At 38.4% G+C, this 16,709-nt stretch overlaps 1 protein-coding gene across 2 annotated transcripts in view; it reads right to left on the bottom strand.

The window, feature by feature from the left end:
• The window catches only part of camkk1a (calcium/calmodulin-dependent protein kinase kinase 1, alpha a), a 155,882-nt gene that overhangs the window by 125,647 nt on the left and 13,526 nt on the right, over positions 1-16,709 (bottom strand). The window lies entirely within an intron of this gene.

Below are 16,709 nucleotides of genomic sequence, written 5' to 3'. Positions count from 1 at the left end.
CTCAAAGAAGCAGCAGCTCCAACCACAATAGATGAAGCTGTGGATTGTAAGCCACAACCTGTAAGTATTTTATTTGTTCAAGTTGATCTATTACATGCACAGTTTCTATTAGGGATGTACTGATCCCGATACCTGGATCAGACATCGGTTTGATACCGCATTTTTTAGCTGGATCGGGTATCTTGCACGTGCGCTATATTTGGTGTAATTTATAAGCCAATAAAAGCCTGGAAGGTAGCCTATGAAAAGGCACTAGAAAGTTGTCATGTAGGCCTACTATATCCAAAATGTTTTGAAGCCATTCTATAGTTTAATGTGACGCACAGATGAATATTCACGTGGTTAAATTCATGTTCAATTCAGAGCTTCCCGCCACTGCACTTGTCAATCATTCTCCATTCATTCACAATTTAAACTGCGTGTCGCGTTCATGACAACACAAAAAACTTTCCACAAGACTATTTGTTCCTGTTAATATAAGTAATTGGTGCAGGAATACATTTAGTTTTGCATTAAATGGTTTTTTTTTTGACCTCCAACATGGAGTTCATTGCTGTTTTTAAATCATGTTGCACTGTGTCTGTTGGACCAGCAGATCACATTCGCAACACTGGAGTACAATAAGTTACTCTTACAATAAGTTTCTGTTCTCTCATTCTCTCTCGAGTTTATTCTTCCGAGGGGAATACTTTAATTGGTGCGAATAGTTTGTAAAGCCTGCCTCATTGTGGTCAAAGTAGTTGATTAAATTAATAGGCTAAAAGTGAAACTGACTGCCCGGCGCATATGAATTTTCATTAACAGAAAATTATTTAGCGTAATATAGGCTATTCTGAAACTGTGAATATTGTATATTGTTTATGCTTCAGTATAAACACTGAAGCATAGGCATATAAACGGACCTTGTTTTGAACTTCACCTCAAATATTCTTGTTTATTTTGTAGATAACTGACCACCAAAAATACATTAAAATAACCAACAAATTATACCAAATGAAATTTGTTTAAAAATATAATTTTTCAGACAAAAAATTATTTTTCAGACATGCTTTCAGTTTCTTCATCTCACTCGCTGTGAGTTTAGGTCAGGGAATGTTTATTAAGTAAAACTGGCCTCAGGCGGTTTAGTTCAGTCTGCGTCAAACCTGCAGGAAAATATCAGGCTTTCCTTAAAGGCTGGCAATTTTTTTTACCAACAATTAGGGTAGCCTATTACAGATTTCAAAGAAAAATCTTAATTTTAAAAGGAAACATAAGCTGGACCACAACAGATCATGTCATAATGAATGCTCAAATAGTGTAGCCCATAGTTTACAGCAAGCATCATGTTTAGTTAGATTTTGCCATCTGTCATATACAGCAGGGTTATTTTTACTAAAGAAGATATATTATTTAAGTTTATACCAGAACTATAGAAACGGTGTTATGTTAATAAAAAAAAGGACACAGTATCAGGATCGAATCTGTATCAGTTGATTTTTGGAATTTTGGTATCGAGATCGGATCGGTTCCAAAAAAATGGTATAGGTGCATCCCTAGTTTCTAGCGTTAACAGTATGTTGTAGCAAAGACGTAAACAATGGGAAATTCACAAATTCATATTTATCCGTCAAATCGCCGTGCTGCAGTGTCTCTCTACGCTGCCGCTTTCCGTGCGTTCTACATCTCATAACATACTCACAAAAGTAATGTGAATGTTTTATATTAATTACACATGTTTATTCTGAATATATGTGAAAGACACTTGTCAGACTTTGTTTTAGAGAGCAGGCATGAGGTTCAGCTGTGTCCTCTGTGTCATTTTCTGTCTGATTCAGGCTCAAACTGATATGGCTAACAGCTACTCTGACTGACAGTATTTCCACAGCGCAAATGCGCATACTTGTAGGAGTGTGACGATTTCCTTGTGATGTTGAGCCGATCCGTGAATCACAGCACATTATGTTAGCTGACAAATCAGAGCCTCTTGAGGACGGGCTTTTTGGAGTTAGGAAATATGACAGTCGTTTTCATGCTAGCTGAGTAGCAGTATATAATAAAAGTAAGATATATGAAAAAAATTACGTGAGCGCACAAAAAATAATAATAATTTAGACCAAAAAGGTAACAAGACAGGAGGTAAAAACATAATTCCTTGTGCCCCCACGCTCTCACTCCTCACAGTATTAAAAACTGAACTCACAGACCGCTGAGAATTAACAAGAAAGGATTATTTATCTACAGACAAATATGGAGTAAAGTAACATTGGGAAGGGTCGAAGCCAAAATAAATTACAATAAACAAAACTAAAAACTTCCCTGGAAAATAGATTAAAAATAAAATACACTAAATGTATCTACCTTCTAACAACACAGGAGACACCAAACATAATAAACAAATGAAACAAGCTCCCTATATCTAAGTGTTAAACAAGGAGAAAAACGCATTCCTCCTGTTAGAATTTCACATATTAACATCAGCTTCTCACAAAACGTTAACAGAGAGATATCAGCAACAAACACAGGAACTATAGCCTACAGGAAGTACATGATGTTCATTTCAAATTACTAAAACATAAGACAGCAAAATAATGCAAGTAAAAAGGTTGTCATCAGAAATATTGAAGTAAAAACATTCATTTTATAGACAATGAACCCAAAAAACTTCACTGACATTCCCTGAAAGCTTTAAATGGTAAACTTTTTGCATAGATTTTACGTATTAAAACTAATCTGGCTAACAACTTACTTGACCTCATACTAGTTTTAAAACATTATAATGGATAAATGAAGCAAGTGGATAACCTGATCCTCATCAGCATACTCAATTTATCATGCGCTCGCTTCTTCCTCTCTCTCTCTCTCTCATGCATGCATGCATAATGGAGATGAATTTTTGGGGGAATCCTCGGGCTGAGGGATTAGCATTAGCGATGTGTTTCCACAGACCTGTGATTTCTCTCTCCGACGGAAGAAGAGCCTGGAGACAGTGAGTTTGTGGAGCACACGGCTGCTGATAGCAGGTTCTTAACTCTTCACTCTACACGCAGACTCAAATACACTGATCAAAACAGCTTCTGCTTACCACACTAAATCTGACGCAACAAAGCTGCTTTATCTTTGGATACATTGTTCTAACACTGATCCAGAACTGAGATTTCAGTTATTTTACATATATTAAAAAACTCATTCATTCATTTTACTTCAGCTTAGCCTCTATTTTAGAGGTCACCACAGTGGAATGAACCACCAACAATTCCAGCATATGTTTTTTATGCCGCGGATGCCCTTCCAGCTGCAACCCAGTATTGGGAAACACCCAACTCACTCACACTCATACACAATGGACAATTTAGTTTATTCAATTCACCTATAGCGCATGTCTTTGGTCTGTGTGGGAAACCACAGAAGAAACCCACACCAACAAAGGGAGAACATGCTAAGTCCACAAAGAAATGCCAACTGGCCCAGCCGCCTAGCCGGGACTCGAACCGGCTGTGAGGTGACAGTGCTGCTAACCACTGAGCCACCATGCTGCCCCTAACGAAAAGCTACTAAAATAACTATAAATATAAATATACAACTATATAACTTACATACACTTTATTTAAAAAACAATAAAAGTATTAAATTAAAAAGCATATATAGATCATTTAACTGGTCTGCTTACGAAAATGTACTCAATTTAACAACATTGTCGCAGGTGTATTATGGTCACACACATCTACAAACTCATTTGCATATAGAAAAACTATGAAAAGATTCTGTTTCTTCTCCTGTGCACTCAAGTCAATATGAATTCCTTATTTCAAGCACAAGATTGAACAGTTGTTGTCCGCTGCACCTTGTTATGGATGGACACAGTACTTAAATTTAATACACAATTCTTGTTTTTCTGTTGTTTTAGCAGAGGGCTGAGCTAACCATTTGAAAGTTTAATACACAGTCTCCTAATTATTAATGTTTTAGTTTTTATTATTGTATTTATTTTGTACTTTTGCATCACAAGAAGCTTTTCAGTTCCATAGGTAACAAAACACTTCTGCCTGTTCAAAATAAAAAAATTTTTTAAAAAAGGACAGGAGACTACTAATCTCTGCTGTATCAAACCTGTATCGAACTGTAACCCCAAAACTGAGGTATGTACTGAACCATGACTTCAGTGTACCGTTACCAGTAATGGGAATAACGGCGCTATAAATAAACGGGGTTACTAACAGGCAGTGTTGGGGAGTAACTAGTTACATGTAATGGCGTTGCGTAATTTAATTACAAAATAAATCTAACAGTAATTCGTTACAGTAACTGAGAAAAAATGTGTAACTAAATTACAGTTACTTATGAAAATGTTAAGGATTACAAATAGGGTTACATCTAAACATTTTCCTTAAAAATCTGGCATATGTTGAATAATATTAATCTGTAGTTTTGTCTGTTTTTTGATAGCATGATGCCTTCTGCATCATGAAGGCCAGCTGTTAAAATATGTTCGACATCAAAGGCTTCAATGTCAAACAAGAGAAAGCATCTGCAGGTAAATAACCTAGCCTTTCTTTATTTTAAATAAGTCTTTATTTTAAAAAAGCAAATGTTTTTTGTCGTTATCGTGAGTGTACATAAATAAAAACAGACCGTTTCATTTCGAATGATATATTATGACTCACAAAGTTATCGATTTGTAAAATTCAGGGCACCAACAGACTCCTCTGGCCAAAGCGATTTTATCACATTAACAGTGTTGGGCAGTAGCGTAGCTACAAGCTTAACTACATTTCTCAGTAGAGTCGCTGCTTTATAAATCTAATAGTTTTTCAGTAGTGAAGCTATTTTATTAGTGAAGTAGCGCAGTAGTGTCTATTATGTCGTGTAATTTATTAATGAAGAGTTGTATATGTATTCATACAATAAGCATTATACAATATAATGCTTATTCCTAAATAATTCTCTTTACTATAAATTACTAAAGTATTGTAAATGTGTTACACCAGGTTTTATTCGATTTTTTGTTTTTGCTGTAATATTCTATAAAGGACCCTCACTGCCTCTCTAGTGACTTAAGGTCAAATCAGGAAGTCGCAATAATTATAAAGTTGAATTATGTTTGAGACATGTGCTTGTCATTTGTCATTGAGAGCATTATCAGATCATTTGCTCTCACTGGTAAAATGAGACTATTGCCATTATCAGATTTCTTCTTGCATTACATTCAACATTATATAAGCTAGAGTAGTTATACTGACACTGTTAAACATTTATTTTCAAGAAAAATCATATTAAATGCTTGTAATCATAACCGTAAAATGCGATATGATCATTTAAATTATGTGCGGCCAGTTTCATTTTAACTTCCGAGTGCGGCTGCCGTCACTGTGATAAAAACACACACATGCAAATCATTCTTTCAGCGCGGTTCTGTTCACTAAAGTAGCCGTCATTGGCGTGAACGCGTGCGCATTCTCTGCAGTAAACAAACAGCCTCGCGGTCAGCTCACGTGTGATTTCGTGGCCACAAATACATCATTACATGAAGACAGAAATGACATTTCTGGGTGAATTATACCTTAAATACAGCATGTGACACTCTTAACGCCATTGGAAGGTGTTCATGTTCCTGTGCGACCGCCTTTAAGCTTCTCTCCTGACCTTGAAAATATAATTGGCTGAATCATAGAAAAGCTGTGATCGTGTGTAGGGTCGAATCGAGATCGTGATCTTTTATCCATTAATCGTGCAGCTCTAGTGTACGGTAAAATTTAAGTTTTCTATTTTTGGGTTTTGGGTTGCAGCTGGAAGGGCATCCGCTGCGTAAAGCATATGCTGGATAAGTTGGCGGTTCATTCGCTGTGGCAACCCCAGATTAATAAAGGGACTAAGCCGAAAAAAAAATTAATGAATGAATATGCACGGTTGAACCCATGCGACATCATGTGTGACGTAGGTTGGTAATTCCCCATAGTCATTTGACATTGTTTTTTTTTAAGTAATGCAATAGTTACTTTCCCTGGTAGTTAGCTACTTTTATAATTATGTAACTCAGTTACAGTTACTAACTCAGTTACTATTTGTGAAAAGTAACTAGTAACTATAACTAATTACTATATTAAAGGAATGTGCCCAACACTGACCATTACACCCCTAAGCAGACAGAATAGAGAAAAGATAGTAGAGAGCGTTAGAAGTACAATGCCAAAACTATTTTGTTTTGTTTTGTTTTGTTTTGTTTTTTAAAAGAGACCAAAAAATAATTTGGACAGAATGCAAAATGAAACTATTAAATTAATCAATAACAATGTTTCCTCTAGGATTTTCCCAGCTGTGGTGGCAGACTCTGTTGGGCATTTTACACAGCTCTACCAACTACATATGGCATTATTTCATTGACAAATGTCGTGAGCGCTGTATTACAAGTCGAGATTGCATTCATGTAATAGCCTACGAGCATGTCAAGCTCTGTGCTCGAGCGCCGATTTCCTCTGCGCGTGCACAAAACTTCTTGCGCACCCTCAAATATACGCTGCTCAAGTGCAGATTTTCTTGTGCGCTTTCAAATAAACGCTACTGAAGCGCGTTTACAAAACGAGTATGTCTCCAACATTTATTAGATTTGCTGAGAATATTTATGAATGTCTCCAATAGAATGAGATCCAAGATGGCGCCGATGACGATGGCAGCCTCCGTGTCGTACTCTGCAGTAGTGTTTGTGTTTTTGTTAGATTGTCCTGTCTCGAGTCATTTTCCTACAATTAGTTTCACCAGAGACGAATTGTTGGACATTCGGGCACATACACCACCGAATATTTTTCCATACCTGGATTTATCTAGTCGGCGGAGCCGCAGTGCTACTCAAACGCTTTCAAGTGCGCAGACGAGGAAAGCATGCAGGCGCGCTTGTGAAACTCAGACAGCGCGGATTTCGGACCGCGCTGCCTAGCATCCATCTAGCAAATCTCCGCTCTCTACCCAACAAAATAGACGAACTCATTCTGCTCTCTCAGACAAACAGGGATTTTCTGCATTCAGCTGCTCTGTGTTTCACGGAAACCTGGCTGAATGACACCATACCGGACAACGCGCTTCACCTACCGGGCTATCAGCTGTTCAGAGCGGATCGCGACGAAGAATCAACGCGGAAATCACGCGGTGGCGGGACGTGCTTTTACATCAATGAAAGGTGGTGTACAGATGTAACAGTTTTAAAGAAGATGTGCTGTCCAGATCTCGAAGCACTGTTTATTAACTGTAAGCCTTTTTACTCCCCGCGCGAGTTCTGCTCGTTCATCCTCGTCAGTGTGTACATTCCTCCGCACGCGCACGTGAGCCTGGCGATACAGAAACTAGCTGATCAGATCACGGTGTTAGAGCAACAACACCCGGACTCTGTTTTAATCATTCTCGGGGATTTTAACAAAGCAAAACTGTCCCGTGAACTGCCAAAATATAGACAGCATGTTACATGTCCCACAAGAGACAGAAATATACTGGATCACTGCTATACCACAATAAAGGATGCGTACCGCTCCGTCCAACGAGCAGCTTTGGGACACTCTGACCATTGTTTGATTCATCTCATTCCAACCTACAAGCAGAAACTGAAAACAGCCAAACCTGTATTAAGATCTGTGAAAAGATGGACTAACGAAACTAGGGATCTACAAGCCTGTTTTGACCTCACTGACTGGCAGAGATGTATAGTAACGAAGTAGAACTACTTCACTACTGTACTTAAGTACTAAAAGGCAGTATCTGTACTTTACTGGAGTATTGTTTTTTTTCTCCTACTTCCACTTTTACTTAAGTACATATTTTCGATGAGTTTAATACTTTTACTCCGATAGATTTTTTATGAGCTGCATCGTTACTCGTTACTAGAGGTGTCAAAATGGTCGATATCGGTTCAGTAATAGATCATAACGGGTTATTACGTACTGACGTCATTTATCTCCTATGTGCGGTGTCGCAATACTATGGCGAAGGACGGAGGCGCGAGGGCGAGTGAAGCACAGCACAGCACACGAGCCGCTATTTCACTACTACAGAGAAATGTTGTGAGACTCAACTGTTCATCTCCTCTTGGCTGTTAAAGCGATACTTGTGGATCCAGACCTGGGCGTGTATGAGGTGCAAGTTTTCTCCACTGTGTCTATTATAGATTACCTGTGATAACCGCGTATTATACATACATAGACTGTAACCGCGGCTGTTCTTCCCGCCATCAGTGAACAACGCTTTCATTTCTAAAGCCGATAGCAGCCCTTTCTGTTGAGAAGGTGAAGACAATAACTAATCAAAGGGGTGTAAAACTTCGCCTGTCAGCGTTTAAAAAGCAGGCGGGAGAATATTTACATTAGTTTATTTGCTATAAATGCTCATGCTGTCTTCTGTGCATGAGTTTTGTTTGATACATTCAGAAAGAGTGTTTTCTTTGAGCGGGTCAAATTAAGGGTACAGTTCATATATATTACTGCTGTATTAAAGGACACAATTGTATTACAAGTAACCATTTAACTGTCACACCAAGAAAAAAAACCAATAGAATTTTTTATTTATTGCATTTCTTAACTCCTAATGTCGCTAGTTAACACAATCAATACATTTTCCCCCAACACATCCCATAATTTCTAAAATATCAGCCTCTACCAAATGGTTGAGATGTTGGTTTATGGTAAAAGTACCAGAATGAATAAATATACTATAAAAATATGAAAAATATGAAGTTTAAGACCAATTTAATTAAAACATAATCAAAATGAAACATTTTTGAATACTAAATCATAGCCATAAGCCATACAATATTTCAGATTTTCATTTAACACAGTAATATACACGTTTTCTTTTTTTTACAATAAAATCAAAATCAAATGAATTAGAACGTTCGTTTACAGCGTTCACAACCAGTAAAATGTGCTCCGAAAATGGGTTTCAATAGCGTTTTGATTGGATTATGGACTGTTTTTGTGACACACAACTTTGAAAGGTGTGTATTAAAGCTGTTATAATCTGTCAGATCTGTGGTTCTAGCGTGAGAGAAAAACAGTATTGTAAGTCACGTTTCTTTTCGTTCTGCTTAATGATGTGCCCCCAAAAAAGAGATTTAAAATAAACAAAACAATATGATGTCTTTTGACTGCATTCTTTAATAACTACATTAAACAATACTTGTACTTTTACTTTCAGTACTTGAGTAGTAAATTTTGAAATAAACTACTTGCAATACTTAAGTACAAAAAATGTTGAATACTTTAGTACTTCCACTTAAGTATGGTGCTTAAAGAGCACTTTTACTTCTACTCAAGTCACTTTTTGATAGAGTACTTGTACTTTTACTTAAGTCTGGGTCTCTAGTACTTTATACATCTCTGCTGACTGGAGTGTTTTTGAAGCTGCTGCAAACGATCTGGATGAGCTCACAGAGACTGTAACATCTTATATCAGTTTCTGTGAAGACGTGTGCATTCCTACCAGGACTCAACTCACATACAACAATGACAAACCATGGTTCACTGTAAAACTCAGACAGCTACGTCAGGCCAAGGAGGTTGCTTACAGGAATGGGGATAGGGCCTTGTATAAGCAGGCCAAATACACACTGGAAAAGGAGATCAGAGTCGCAAAAAGGAACTATTCTGAGAAACTAAGGAGTCAGTTCTCTTCCAGCGACTCAGCATCCGTGTGGAAAAGTCTGAAAAACATCACAAACTACAAGACACCATCCCCCAGCACTGTAAACAATGAACGACTTGCAAACGACCTGAATGAGTTTTACTGCCGGTTTGAGAAAACCCCCCACACCCACTCTGAACTGCTTTTCACATCACCATTAACACCTCCACCACCCCCTGCCTCCCCCATACCTGCACTACAGTTTAATGAAGATGAGGTTCGCCAGGTCTTCCGGAAACAAAAGAGGAAAAAAGCACCAGGCCCAGATTTTATAACACCAGCCTGTTTAAAATCCTGTGCTGACCAACTGGCCCCCATCTTCACCCTGATCTTCAACAGATCACTGGTGCTGTGTGAAGTGCCCTCCTGCCTCAAACGCTCTACCATCATCCCCATCCCAAAGAAACCCAAACTTACAGGACTAAATGACTACAGACCGGTGGCACTAACATCTGTGGTCATGAAGTCCTTTGAAAAACTGATGCTGGCCCACCTGAAGGACATCACTGAACCCTCACTGGACTCTCTTCAGTTTGCCTACAGAGCAAACAGGTCTGTGGATGATGCAGTAAATATGGGACTGCATTATGCTCTGCAACACCTAGACAGACCAGGGAGCTATGTGAGGATCTTGTTTGTTGACTTCAGCTCGGCGTTTAACACTATCATCCCAAAACTTCTCCTGCCCAAATTAACTCAGCTCTCTGTGCCCACCTCTATCTGTCAGTGGATCAACAGCTTCCTAACAGACAGGCAGCAGCTGGTGAAGCTGGGAAAATTCTCATCTAGCATCCGCACAATCAGCACTGGCGCCCCCAGGGGTGTGTCCTCTCCCCACTGCTCTTCTCCCTGTACACGAATGACTGCACATCAAAAGACTCCTCTGTGAAGCTCTTGAAGTTTGCAGACGACACCACACTTATCGGCCTCATTCAGGACAGTAACGAGTCTGCTTACAGACAGGAGGTTAAGGAGTTGGCTGTCTGGTGTAGCCACAACAACCTGGAGCTCAACACGCTCAAAACAGTGGAGATGATAGTGGACTTCAGGAGAAACCCCCCTGCTCTCCCCCCACTGAGCATCATGGACAGCATTGTGGCAGCAGTGGAGTCATTCAGGTTCCTGGGCACCACCATCTCTCAGGACCTGAAGTGGGACACTCACATTGACTCCATTGTCAAAAAAGCTCAACAGAGGCTGTACTTTCTTCGTCAGCTGAGGAAGTTTAACCTCCCAAAGGAGCTGCTGAAACAGTTCTACACCTCCATCATTGAATCAGTCATCTGCACATCAATAACTGTCTGGTTTAGCTCAGCTACTAAATACGACCTCCAAAGACTACGTCGAATAGTTCGGACTGCTGAGCGAATCACTGGTACAACCCTTCCAACTCCCCAAGAACTGTACTTATCCAGAGCGAGCAGGAGGGCTGCCAAAATCACTCTGGACCGCTCACACCCAGCACACTGCCACTTTGAACTTTTACCTTCTGGTCGACGCTACAGAGCACTGCGCACCAGAACAGCCCGACACAGAAACAGTTTCTTCCCTCAGGCAATCCATCTTATGAACACTTGATGATAATAATTGCGAAACCAACATCACTACTTGCCATACACTTTTATACACATATACACTTATTTAACAACACACTTTACATGCCAATTTGCACATAACAGCTGCACATATAACGTTGTATATAGTAATAAACATGTACATACACTTGTCAATCTGTATATTTGCATTCACTACTTACTTCTATTTTTTAAATATATTTATTATCTGTTTTTTGTCCTGTCTCTGTAATGCTGTTGCACTGTAGAAGCTCTTGTCACGAAAACAAATTCCTAGTATGTGTGAACATACCTGGCAATAAAGCTCTTTCTGATTCTGAATAGACCTAAAGAGCGGCATTAATGCGTCCTGAAGTAAAGTGAAACGGTTATTAACTCCAGCAAGATAAAGTCATTGTATGCAGAACCACCTTTATCTATAAATAAAATATAATTACTCTGTTCCTCATAACTGAAAGCTATGCTGTGTTTGTTGGCCTCACGCATCACACACCTGTCAGTCAGTCAGTCAGCACGTTAAAAGGTTAAATAAGGTAAAAGTTTAAACAAAGAACGCACAGCACTACTACGATTACAGAAAAGTTTGCGCTGTTATAATTCACTTACCTTTTAATACGGTTTTGGTGCGATTATAACCCGCTATTTAAAAAAACGACCAAATGTTTTGAAGGAGAAGCTGTAATGTAGCCGTGGCAGGATGAATTTTGGTGTGGCGCCCAACAACGGACGGATGAATGTAGCGGAAACCATGAATAACCAAGTTAAAATATGAACTGAATTAGCTTGATGTGTTTCTGGTCTACTGCATTCACATGTGTAAACAGTATGAACAGAATCATGGTAGAAACTGCACAATAAATCTTATTTATGTCTGTTAAAATCACGAAAAGCCTTTTTTTGAATCCTTTCCCAACACTTTTGAAAATTTGAGGGAACATTTTGTTAACAAAGCATCTGATGCATTACGCAACCACTGTTTCCTCACAGGTACAGTAAGTGCAGAAAAAACACAATCAAGCCAAAGAACAGTCAGATATTATCCAGATAAAGAATGCATATTAATATCGGGTGTAAAGAGGCCACAGAGAGGAAGAGACAGACAATGTGATTGCGCCCTTCGACACACAGAGGGAATTATTTATGGGAACAGAGCGTCTCAGAGAAGTGGATGGCAGTAAGCAAGAGCACCCTGACGGGGGGCAAGAACACAAACTAGATCTGTGGCCTTTTCAAGAGCCTGAGATACAATCTCACCGCCAACTGACAAGAGCAGGTTAAAGAAGCTCCGGCTCTGCGGTGCAGGTACAATTACAGAGCCATTTCACATGACCGCTCGGGGAGCCGCACATAGCCTGTTATTTTTTATCCAGATAAAAAACTGATAAAAACAGAACTGGGAACAGGTGAGAATGCAAAAGATAAGCAGGAAAAATGGTTAGCATATCTCAATCTTTCCAAGGAATACGCGGACATGAAAGCAAAAGTCAAGGATAATTAGGCACAGGCACGCACACACAAACAGTGATGATGACACCTATGATGACTGGATTATTCTCATGTGTAAACTGGGGAAACACACTCAAGCATCACTGAAGCAAATACTCTGGAAGCTGCGTCAACAAACCTCAGGTTTCCTGGAAGCTCTTATTCCACAGAAGAGCCTGGGGAAGAAGCATGCTGTTATGACGCTGTCAGGACTGACTACAAAAACTCACTGTCATTGTTGTTTTATACTATGAAAACTGTAAACAAATCGTTATTGATTCTCCAACTTTAGCTGATGGATGAATAAAACCTCCCTAGACATTATTGCATATTTAGTCTAACAATAATAAGCCTTTTTAGATATTTTCAATAAAAAAGGATTTTATTTTTCAAATTCTCTTCACTTTATTAGTTTTAAACAATAAGTAAAGTTTGACAAACTAATTTCAAGAGGAGCACGATATGATCATGGCTGGTCTCCCATCAGCGATCATTAGTAAGCCAATCAGATGAATCCAAATTCACTGTAAACCGCCTGTTTAGAATTACTCCCTTATCTTTGTTTTTCGAAGAATACCCCCATCCAGGCGGGATCATTTACCAGGGGGAGCTCTAGAGAACTACCTGATTTTGTACCCCCTTACATGCATTTTGATCAGGCGGGAGCCCTGGGCTCAATTATCTCTGAGCTCAGGGTTCTCTCCCGAGACAGCATGCCAAACCTGCTAATATTATCAAGCAATATCTAAGTGTGAACTCTTGAAATGTTGTTTTGATGCTCTTTGATGTGAAAATACAAGTTTATCAATGTTTTTGTCACTTTTTCCTCATTTAGGATGATTCAAATTCTTAAATCTCAATGAAAAGGCATAAGGTTAGTCTTTCTGTATTTAGTATTTGAGCTGTTATAACTGAAAATTACTTGCAGTGAGATGCTTAAAGTATGTCAGTACCATTGAATTGTCTTCATGTACACACCTGTATTGATTTTAATCAGTACAGTAAACAGTACAGTACAGTAAACAGTTAATGTAAACAGGATCAAACACTAAACAAGGCTAAGGTCAAAAATACTAACCAGCAAAACAAAGAAATGTCAAGGCATGCAACATATATGCATTAAAGACATGTATGAATAGTCTGAATGATCAGTGAACACAAGTATCAGCTGTGTGTGTCTCATCAGCCATGATCAGCAACTGGTGTGTGAGACATGGCCTGATGGGATTTGTAGTTCCTTAAGACATGTAGTTCACCAACGATCTGTCAGAAGTGGATCGCTGGTGATCGTGACACAAAAATCTATATTTCAAAGAGAAAACAAGTAGGATTGGGTGATATTGACAAAAAAAATAAAAATAAATAAATAAATAAATAAAAATAATATATATATATATATATATATATATATATATATATATATATATATATATATATATATATATATAAATATCATGTTCTGTATCGATGATTATTTAATATTATTTAACAATACATTTAGGATTATTAGGATTTATTTATTTATTTCCCTGCTCCCCTAGCATTTCTTGTAATAGGTGACCATCAACCGTTTTCTCAGAGGATGACAAATGGACAAATCATTGCTGCAGCTCCGATGCAAGTTTATGGAGAAAAGTAAAAAGCACTACACTGTTTAGATGCGTTGTGTTTGTCTGAGGTATTTAGTCTACCGTTATTACTGAAATGTGGATATTCAATACAAAGTGTGAAGCAGATTGGTTAGTTCTACTAACATGAATCGCAGTGTTCTCGCTGCATTCAGAGAAGTTCAGATGTTTTTCAACTAGATGTATATGAAATTGCGCACTCGTCACGTGTGCCCTGCTTATACTCCATGTGCGCGTCACTCTTATGTGTGTGTCATGCAAGTCGTGTGCCTCCATCGGAAAAGACAAACTTACACCCTAAGCTTATTGCCATTCCTTCCGAGGCGCGTCACACTCAGCAGCCACATTTGAATAAAACTATAGCCTTCATACCAAAACTTCATACTAAACTTTGTTTTTTATCGTTATTGACAAGGGTGTATGGTCAATAAATACCAATACCAATTTTATCGCCCAGCCCTAAAAACAAAATTATATTACCTACCCCACTGGAAGATCATTTTCAACTTGTTCTAAGAAAAAAACTCTTAATTTTTATTTAGTTAAAAACAAAACAATATTTTTACTTGTTCTAAGAATTTGTTGATGTTTGGACTAGAATCAAGACAAAGCAAAGTAGAAAAAGCATTTTTTTGCATTGTGAGTAGGCATGGGACGATAACCGGTTTTAAGGTATACCTCGGTTTTGAAAAGTCAAGGTTTTAAAACCGTTCAAATTTCCTGTTATACCGTTCCTAAGGTATTTGCTTGTTTTGTTTTTTACGACTATTTTATTGAGTTTTTTTAGGGCAACAGTAGAAAAGGACCCTCCACATCCACACCCTCCAGCCTGCTGTAGAGCTGCACAGTGCAGTGGCTTTACTTTATATCCAAAGAAAAGAAAGATATCCAAAGATGCCTTTTTAAGTAATTATTCATTCATTCATTTTCTTTTCGGCTCAGTCCGATTATTAATATAGGCTCGCCACAGCAGAATGAACCGCCAACTTATCCATACGTTTTACGCAGCGGATGCCCTTCCAGCTGCAACCCATCACTGGGAAACACCCATACACTTATTCACACACATACACTACGGATAATTTAGCCTACCTATTTCACCTGTACTGCATGTCTTTGGACTTGTGGGGGGGAAACCGGAGCACTAGGAGGAAACCCACGCGAACACAGAGAGAACATCCAAACTCCACACAGAAACGCCAACTGACCCAGCCAAGGCTCAAACCAGCGTCCTTCTTGCTATGAGGCGACAGCACTACCTACTGCGCCCTGCGTCTCCCTTTCAAGTAATTCGGACGGCAGAAGTCAACGACTTATTTAAATGATTTAGCCTGACATTTATTGTTTCAAAATATTTTAACTGTTAAAAAAATATACTATGTTTAATGGGGAAAAGGTTGTTGTTTTTAGACAGACATTTAAAAAGAACATATTTTAGAGCAGCAATTACAATACCGTGATATAGTGAAACCATGATGATTTTACCCAAGGTTATCATACCGTCAGAATCTTTTACCGGCCCATGCATAATGAGAGTATTTAATTTCTGTACCTGAATACTGTTAGACTCCTCAGAAAACCATCAAATATAGTGTTGTTCAAACTATCTTGTGAAACTGTATACATGTCGCAATATTTTAAGCAGAAAATTAAAATATCGCAATATCAGATTTTTCCAATATCCTGCAGCACTATTCTATATACAAAAAAAGTGCACAAAAGCAAAATATGTTTTTCACATAGAACAACAATATAACAAACCCACGCATCAATTCTGGTTGATTTAGAGGAATGTCTGTGGAAAAGAGTGACATTTCTGACTGCAGGATGTCATGGTCAATAATATGCTGCATCACTGGAAGTCTGATGCAGATGCCCACTGATGACAAAAGACCCGTCTTCATCTCAATACACACACGCACACACACAGAACAAAAAGCCTGAGCTACAGAATTAAGTCAAGGATTACAAAGGATGCATGACGTGGAGTCTGTAAGCACACTAATTCACCTCACAAATGCACAGTAATCTCGACTTCCATCAAAAGATGACAACGGCATGAATAAAAGACTTATGCTTCTATACGTGCATGCTGTCACACACACACGCACTCTTGTTTATTTTTACAAAACACCATGGAGTTGATTGCTAGATTTGTTCTAGTACACTGCTGATCACAATAAATCTTGCTAGAAATTAATGTGCAGCTCTCCAGAATTGGCGAAATCTAGCAAAACAAATAGTGCGTTGTGTACATGCTGAACATTATATTTTGATCTAGTCAAACTAGCTTCCTCTTGCATTATGCAGAGTCTGAATACATTTTCAAATGGCTTACCTGTGAGATTCATATTAGAACGTTTAACTAATTATGCTGATGTGA

The sequence above is a fragment of the Danio aesculapii genome, chromosome 5 (assembly GCF_903798145.1).
Source record: "Danio aesculapii chromosome 5, fDanAes4.1, whole genome shotgun sequence".
Lineage (NCBI taxonomy): Eukaryota > Metazoa > Chordata > Actinopteri > Cypriniformes > Danionidae > Danio > Danio aesculapii.
This window is presented reverse-complemented; position numbering and strand designations above follow the sequence as displayed.